Source organism: Macrosteles quadrilineatus, unplaced genomic scaffold, assembly GCF_028750875.1.
Source record: "Macrosteles quadrilineatus isolate MER2022 unplaced genomic scaffold, UCM_ALF_1.0 Scaffold_6__1_contigs__length_79288215, whole genome shotgun sequence".
Taxonomy (NCBI): domain Eukaryota; kingdom Metazoa; phylum Arthropoda; class Insecta; order Hemiptera; family Cicadellidae; genus Macrosteles; species Macrosteles quadrilineatus.
Window position 1 is genome coordinate 60,023,497 of NW_026542599.1, and position 9,359 is coordinate 60,032,855.

Sequence of the window (9,359 nt, forward strand, 5' to 3'; positions counted from 1 at the left end):
ACAAAACAAGAAAGAAAAGAAAATAATATCTTAAAAGAAAAGAAAAAGAAGTAGGTTTGGCGGTACAGCTTTTTGTACAAACTAATGTCTCACGGCTGTCTGGAGATTATACTATGCAGCTGGTTTCAGTTTTAATGAGTTTGGGTGGTTTGTGTCACCGGAATTTTATCCCCCTGGAATTTTACCCCTTAGAGCAGAGCTGACGTACGCTGACGTCGCTGGACGTACTATGAACCTGAACCCTTTAAAGTTTGTTCGTGGGCGGAATTTTACCCTCGTTTATTTGGGAGTCTAATGAAAATAGACAGAGCTTAAGAGTCTTCCTTAGTGGTAGCCATGTTGGATTTCTTCCCCATAAGAACAATGTTAAACATTACATCATTTGTGGACACGTAACGGCGTTATTTGTTAAGATATAGCTTTGAAATTTATAATTTGTATTTTTAACATAATAGACTCGTGACTGAGGTTTCTGAATTTCGAAAATCCATTTTCATTTCCTTTCAATAATTAGCTTAATTTTAAGCTAATTAATAATCAATTATTCATTATAAAAATTAAAAATTGTGAAATAAAAAACGTCAATCTCTAGAGGACCGCAATTCCTTAAATTTAACTCCTTATCCATAATTATATGACAATTTGCTGATGAGATATTTGGACCCAAAGTTAACATTGTTCTTATGGGGAAGAAATCCAACATGGCTTCCACTAAGGAAGACTCTTAATGGGCAACAAAATCTGGAATCCCCCCGCGTGGAAATGTATACTTCCAGCAAGTCGCCGGAATTTTATCCCCCTGGAAATTTACTCCCTGGGTGAATCTGACGTCACTATGACGTAGTAACCTGAGCCGAGCACTCAAAAGTTTGTTCGGGGGCAGAAATTTAGCCCCGCGGATTTGGAAGTCTGATGAAAATTGACAGAGCGTGATTAATTAGATTAGCAATAAAACCCGGAATTTTACCCCCTGTCCATATAACTAGCGTTTAGACAACTGAAGATGTACGGGCCGGATTTTTACCCCCGGAATTTTACCCCCGGATTTTTACCCCCCGAATTTTACCCCCTGGCCGGTTATAGAAATTGTTAAGAATGATTGATTTACCTATTTCTGTTGTTATTTAATTGTAAACATTCAAATATTAAGTAGCCTATCTTTATCAATTTTATTTTGTAATCTCAACTAAATAAACATAATTCGCTGTTTAATTTTTATGTTCGGGATTTGCGTTTGGAGCCAACTGTTGGTTAATAAAATAATAAAATAAAATAAACTGAGTAGCTCATTTAAATGATAATTGAGTGAACATTTCTTAAGCAATTAAACGATTTCATTGTACCACCGTGAAACACAATGTATATCGTTCCTGTGTACAATAACACAAAACAAAAACATTATTTTACCATGGTTGTATAATAAATCGTTAAAGAAATCTTCGAAACAATTACCATTCAGATGTGTGTTTTTAAACGTCATATAAACCAACGGTTGGTTCAAAGATCAAATCCTGATACTCGAATCTCAAAATTAAAATTAAAAACAAAACCTGTTCGATTAGTTTATGTTACAAATAAATTAAGATAGGCTACATAATAATAAGTACCTGGGGACCGAGCTTTGCTCGGGGAAATTTATTAGTTTATTATGAAAGTAGTCTTAGTATTGCAGATACATAAATCCATTCCCAAAATCCACACTGCTCGCCTTTACTACTTCCTTCAGCACTCCCTACGTCGTGGAAATGTTTCTCTCCCTTCCCATTGCATGTTAGGATTGCAGATACATAAATGTAGTTGCCAAAGACAGTTCCCACACTCTGCACTGCTAGGCTTACTACTTCCTTCGCCACTTCCTACTCAGCGGACCTGTTTTCTTCCCTTCCCATAGCATTTTAGGATTCCAGATACCTTAATCTAATCGTCATAAACAGTTCCCACACTCCGGACAGCTCGCCTTGACTACTTCCTTCACCACTTCCTAAGTCACGGACCTGTTTTCCTCCCTTCCCATACCATTTTAGGATTGCAGATACCTTAATCTAATCGTCATAAACAGTTCCCACACTCCGGACAGCTCGCCTTTAGTATTTTCTTCACCACTTCCTACGTCGCGGACCTGTTTTCCTCCCTTCCCATACCATTTTAGGATTGCAGATACCTTAATCTAATCGTCATAAACAGTTCCCACACTCCGGACTACTCACCTCGACTACTTCCTTCACCGCTTCCTACGTCGCGGACCTGTTTTCCTCCCTTCCCATAGCATTTTAGGATTGCAAATACCATAATCTACTCGTCATAAACAGTTTCCACACTCCAGACAGCTCGCCTTGACTACTTCCTTCACCACTTCCTACGTCGCGGACCTGTTTCCCTCCCTTCCCATAGCATTTTAGTATTGCCAATACCCTTATCTAATCGTCATAAACAGTTCCCACACTCCGGACTACTCGCCTTTGCTACTTCCTTCACCACATACTACGTCGCAGACCTGTTTCCCTCCCTTCCCATAGCATTTTAGGATTTCAGTTTCCACACTCCGGACTAATCGCCTTTACTACTTTCTTCATCACTTCCTACGTCACAGACCTGTTTTCTTCTCTTCCTATAGCATTTTAGGATTGCATATAACCTTAATCTAATAGTCATAAACAGATCCCACACTTCGTACTGCTTGCCTTTACTAGGCCTACAATGTATTGAGCAATCTTCAGTATAATCTTTGCTCAATAGTAACAAGTGATATGCTTTCCCTTTTGTACTGTATTTGTGATTTGCTAGTATACTGTGGGTAGTTGGCTTATTATGAACACATGCTACAACTTCAAGTCTTTTGTTTACTTTTTCCTTGTTATTTAATACAACCAACATGGTTACTTAGCAATCCATAAGACTAATGTTAAAAAAAGTGACTTTCAGTTTCGTTTTTCTACTTAATTAGATTTTTGTTGGCAGTTCTAACTGCATGAAACTCGTTTTTAGGCAAAAAATAAACTATTTACAAGATTTGAAGAAAATCGTCGGAGCCGTTTTCGAGATTTGTCTGCAAGCAAGCAAGCAAGCATACATACAAGCAAACATTGCTCGTATTAGAGTATAGGATAAGTTTACTATTTGATTAAAACTGAAAGAAGATAATTAGCCATTCCCACTTATTTATATATTTGGCCAGGGGGTAAAATTCCGGTGGGTAAAAAACCGGGAGGTAAAATTCCAGAGGTAAAAATCCGGGCCGTACATTTTGAGCTGACCTCATGAAGGGGGTAAAAGTCCGGGGTTAAAATTCTGGCCCACACACTCTAGGTTTTTATAATGTGTTGTGTTCTGATTAAATTCATAACCGTGAAAATATACGTTTAATTCCACGTTTAATCCATCAAACTGATGTCGCGAAACTCAAGTTCGTGGTCAGAATTTTACCCCCTGGTTTGTGACGTCACGTTCGCCCAGGGGGCAAAATTCCAGGGGGGTGAAAATCTGCTACCCCTTCCAGCATCAGATTTCCAATCCTAATGGAACAGCTGAAGCCAATTTTATCGTTAGTTCTGTCCGGTGCCCTAAAGAGGTCGTGTTTTGTTTACATATTTTGCTATTACATTTTTTAGTCCTTGATGCTTTGATAATCATATTAGTTTTGTCTGCTGTCTTTCATGCTAAATTATTTGTTTAAAATTTTTATAATATAGATATAGTTTCTTTAATATATCAAAAGACTATTGGTAAGGCAAAGCAATATATTTCTAAAGTTTATAGCAGCTGACTTTTTTCTCACGCCTACATATCATATCAGCCTACACAAGATTTAAAATTAATCAAAATCCAAAATGGTGGTATCCACTACTTACCAGATTTAAAAGTCATAACTTAAACGTTTCTATTAAGGCCATAACAGTTGAATTTTGTTTCTAAAAGTGTTGGTGGATGTGTAACTATTATATGCAACAGATGTAAAGATTAAAATGTTTCTATTTTGTGTCCTCTTCCCGTTGCAAAGCACGGGTACAACAGCTAGTAAAGTTCATACAAATTGATTTTAAATATAATACTTTTTATAATTAATTCCAATCTAAATGAGGTAGGTAATAACTCTCCAGCCTTTATGGTGTATCCAGATATTTGAAAAGTAAAAGGCTTGTGCATTTAAGTTTTGAACCCTATGAAAATGCATATTTTGCACATGAGTCCCCTCGTGTTATTTAAATAGGGAATGAATCTGGCATTCCATGTTAAAAAACATATTTATGTAAAAATCCAACTAGGCCAATGGAAATTCACTTAGTATTTGCTGTGGAGAGGGTATTTTGACTTAACGCCTGCACATCTTTTTGCTTTTATGATACTTCATTACTTAAATTGGACTATGGATGATACAACAATACTTATAATCTAATTGTATAATCTACAGCCGATTCATAAGGGTGATAACAACTTTTCGTGAAGATGTATACTATGTGATACGACCATTTTTCCAGAGTTTGCCTGCTAAAGGGGATTTCCATTTAACTTTAATCTCAAGCTCGCCCATCTGGTTGCTATTTCACTTAAGCGATCCATCTATTAGAGCAGCTTTCAACAGGTGCTACGTTTAAAATGATTCCCTCATCAACTTTGTTCCAATCTAAATATTTTTCCTTTAACTAATTATTTGACAAAGGAATCATAACTCCACCGCTACACTCTCATTACTGTAAAGTTAAAAACTTAGAACTTAGTCCTACAGTATTAGAAAGTAGATATAATTGATGTAGAAACTAGTCTCAGGATATTGATAATCTGGTATACATTGAGTAAATACAACTGAAACCAAACATTTACCTACCTTGCTACTTCTATAACGTTTCTTACCAACATGTTTCTTAAACAAAGAATAAATTGACTAACAAAGAGAACTATCTCGTATTACGATAGTAATCAATCAAAAACATTTTTTATAATTTTGTAATCTAATGGCTTTTGGCTTTGGCTGAAAGAATCAGCGCATGAATGCACAACGACGATTCTGCCTGCTGTTGCGAGTAAATTTAATTCCCGGGAGAATTTATCCACTTTCTTCAACAATGAAGTAAATGAACCATATCTTCAATGGACGCATTACTCAGTTGAGTGTTCCGTCTTTATCAAACGATGTTGACAAAAACTCAATTAGCCTTTGAAGCATAAAACATAAACGGACACAAACATGCTTCATATTTTACGACGGCTGAATTAATGATGCAATTTAACAAAAAAATCTACGTTAGATAATAAAAAGACCAGGATTTGGACCGTGCAATTTCAAAACGTTAAAACTTGCCATCGGCGTAGAAAATACAAAAACATACGAAACAAATCAGCGTGATAAATCTACTTGCGGTATCCTAAATCAATATAACAAATTGGAAACACTTAACATACAAATGCGACTTACCAACCATAACATTCTACAGAAAGAGAGTTTGCAATCGATTTTCGTACTTTAGTAACACGACAATGCTACGATTATTTTACAAAAAATAAACTGTCTGAATTGAACGTCTATCTCACGTCGCTACAGTGATGTCCCTAGGTCCGACATTTGTATCTTGTTTTCCCTAGGGGGAGGTGGAAAGGCTTAAGGGAGAGATTGCTACAGCCTGTCTTGACATATACACTTTCAGATAAAACAACACTGGTTTACTATGACGTCACTGAGATGTAGGTTTGAACATCAAGTAGGTGATAAATCAATATCTAAGTATATTAAAATCCATGGACGTTTTAAACTAAATGAAAGAGAAACAACGATGGCATCTTTAAAATATCTTGTGTTTTTTCTAGTTTGTGGTAGAGATTTTAAAATGACAGGGCTTAATAATTTCTGTGTTAAAATACATTAGGTATATTTATTTATATAATAATATAAAGATTTATATAACATTTTATATATATATAACATTATATAACATTTTATATAACATTATATATAACATTTTTGTGACTATTACACGTAACAAATGGATGTTACAACTATTATTAACAAGAGATGAAAAGTCAGTATGGTATGAGCGAAGTGCTGAGCGTAGACTAGAACGAGTCGCAGTCAGATTGGCACCACGACAGATTGGCACCATGGTGTTTTAGCACCCGGCGTCACATTGGAACCTCGTTGACATGAGGCCATGAAATATCACCCCACGTCAGCTTGGCACCATGACAGATTGGCACCACCCCTTTCTAGAGGTTCCAATCTGTCATGTACTGTTACGACTGATTGGCACCTCTGCGGCCGCCGTCAGCTTGGCACCGCGACAGATTGGCACCGCCCCTTTCTCGAGGTTCCAATCTGTCGTGTACTGTTACGACTGATTGGCACCTCTGCAGCCGCCGTCAGCTAGTCACCACGACAGTTTGGTACCACCCATTTTAGATGAGTGAACGAAGTGAACGAATCTATGTATCGTGTATAGCGGAGTAGGAGAAAAGTTGTCCGCTGGAGTATGTGTGTGTGTGTGTGTGTGTTCGCACCTAAAACTCAAGAACCGTTGCACTTATAGCGTTCAAATTTTGCACAAATAGTTATGACACCAGTGTAAAGACACCATTAAAATTCTAGACGATTCCACTCAGTAGTAATAATAAAATACTTAAAAAACATTTTTAAATTTGTCCCATAAGAATAACATTAGGAGCTACCTTCTTCTTCTTTTTATTTGTTTACGTTTTGCGACCAACAATTTTGTTGTCTACTTAAGACAGAGAGAACGACTTTTACTCTAAGCTCTTTCATTCATGGAGTAAACAGTTTGGCGTCTATGAATATATATCATTATAATTTCACAGCTTTCAGAATAATGTTATTTAAGCTAATTAAATTTCACAACTTTCAGAATAATAAATTGAACTTAACAATATTAGTCGGCAGTTATATACCGTTTATTTTCAGTATTAAAATTCACCTTTAAATTAAAAGTATATAGGTATGTATGTATTTAGAACAAAGCAGCTTTTTACATTATTCAATTTAATGTTGGCATTGAATATTAAATATTCAAAGATGTTGGTATATTTTTATACTAAAATGCTATGCGAAGGGGGGGGGGAAAGGTCCCCGACGTAGAGAGTGGTAAAGGAAGCGGAAAGGTGAGCAGTGAAAAGAAAGGAGTACGGAAACCCTTTATGACTGTTAAATTAACGTATCTGTAATACTTAAATGCTATGGAAAAATAGAGAAACAGGTCTACGATGTATGAAGTAGTGAAGGTAATAGTGAAGGAAGTAGTCAATGCGAGCGCTGCGGAGTGTGGGGGGCCTTTATGACAGTTGGAATAATGTATCTGCAATTCTAAAAATGCTATGGAAAGGGAGAGAAATAGGTCCACGATGTAGGAAGTGGTGAAGGAAGTAGTCAATGTGAGCAGTCCGGAGTGTGGGAAGCCTTTGTGACAATTAGAATAATGTATCTGCAATTCTAAAAATGCTATGGGAAGGGAGGGAAACAGGTCCACGACACTTAGGAAGTGGTGAAGGAAGTAGTCGAGGCGAGCAGTCCGGAGTGTGGGAACCCTTTGTGGCAGTTAGATTAATGTATCTGTCATAATAAAATGCTATAGGAAGGGAGGGAAACAGGTCCACGACGTAGGAAGCGGTAAAGAAAGTAGTCAAGGCGAGCAGTACGGAGTGTAGAAACCCTTTGTGGCAGCTAGATAATTATACCTGCAATACTAAAATGCTATAGCAAGGGAAGAAAACAAGTCCACGGCGTAGTAAGCGGTAATGGAAGTAGTCAAGGCGACCAGTCCGGAGTGTAGAAACCCTTTATGACAGTTAGAATTATATACCTGCAATACTAAAATGCTATAGGAAGGGAAGGAAACAGGTCCACGACGTAGGAAGTGGTAATGGAAGTAGTCGAGGCGAGCATTCTGGAGTGTAGAAACCCTTTGTGACAGTTAGATTAGTGTAACTGCAATTCTAAAATGCTATGGGAAGGGAGGGAAACAGGTCCACGACGTAGGAAGTGGCAATGGAAGTAGTCGAGGCGAGCATTCTGGAGTGTAGAAACCCTTTGTGACAGTTAGCTTAATGTAACTGCAATATTAAAATGCTGTATGAAGGGAGGGAAACAGGTCTACGACGTAGGAAGTGGTAATGGAAGTAGTCGAGGCGAGCATTCTGGAGTGTAGAAACCCTTTGTGACAGTTAGATTAATGTAACTACAATTCTAAAATGCTATGGGAAGTGAGGGAAACAAGTCCACGACGTAGGAAGTGGTAATGGAAGTAGTCAAGGCGAGCAGTCCGGGGTGTAGAAACCCTTTGTGACAGTTAGATTAATATACCTGCAATACTAAAATGCTATAGGAAGGGAGGGAAACAGGTCCACGACGTAGGAAGTGGTAATGGAAGTAGTCGAGGCGAGCATTCTGGAGTGTAGAAACCCTTTGTGACAGTTAGATTAGTGTAACTGCAATTCTAAAATGATATGGGAAGGGAGGGAAACAGGTCTACGACGCAGGAAGCGGTGATGGAAGTAGTCGAGGCGAGCAGTCCGGAGTGTAGAAACCCTTTGTGCCAGTTAGATTAGTGTAACTGCAATTCTAAAATGCTATGGGAAGTGAGGGAAACAGGCCCACGACGTAGGAAGTGGTGATGGAAGTAGTCTAGGCGAGCAGTTCGGAGTGTAGAAACCCTTTGTGACAGTTAGATTAATATACCTTTAATACTAAAATGCTATAGGAAGGGAGGGAAACAGGTCCACGACGTAGGAAGCGGTGAAGGATGTAGTCAAGGTGAGCAGTCTGGAGTGTGGAAACCCTTTGTGAAAGTTAAATTAATCTATTTGAAATTCTAAAATGCTATAGGAAGGGAGGGAAACAGGTCCACGACGTAGGAAGCGGTGAAGGATGTAGTCAAGGTGAACAGTCCGGAGTGTGGGAACCCTTTGTGAAAGTTAAATTAATCTATTTGAAATTCTAAAATGCTATAGGAAGGGAGGGAAACAGGTCTACGACGTAGGAAGTGGTGAAGGAAGTAGTCGAGGCGAGCATTCCGGAGTGTAGAAACCCTTTGTGATAATTAGAATAATGTACAGTATGAGCATGAGGCGAGCAGTGCGTAGTGTGGGAACCGTTGGTGGCAGTTAGATAAATGCATCTGCAATTCTAAAAATGCTATGGGAAGGGAGTGTAACAGGTCCACGACGTAGGAAGTGGTGAAGGGAGTAGTCGAGGCGAGGAGTCTGGAGTGTGGGAACCCTTTGTGACAGTTGGATTAATGTATCTGCAATAATAAAATGCTATGAGAAGAGAGGGAAACAGGTCCACGACGTAGGCAGTGGTGAAGGAAGTAGTCAAGGTGAACAGTCCAGAGTGTGGGAACTCTTTGTGACAGTTAGATTAA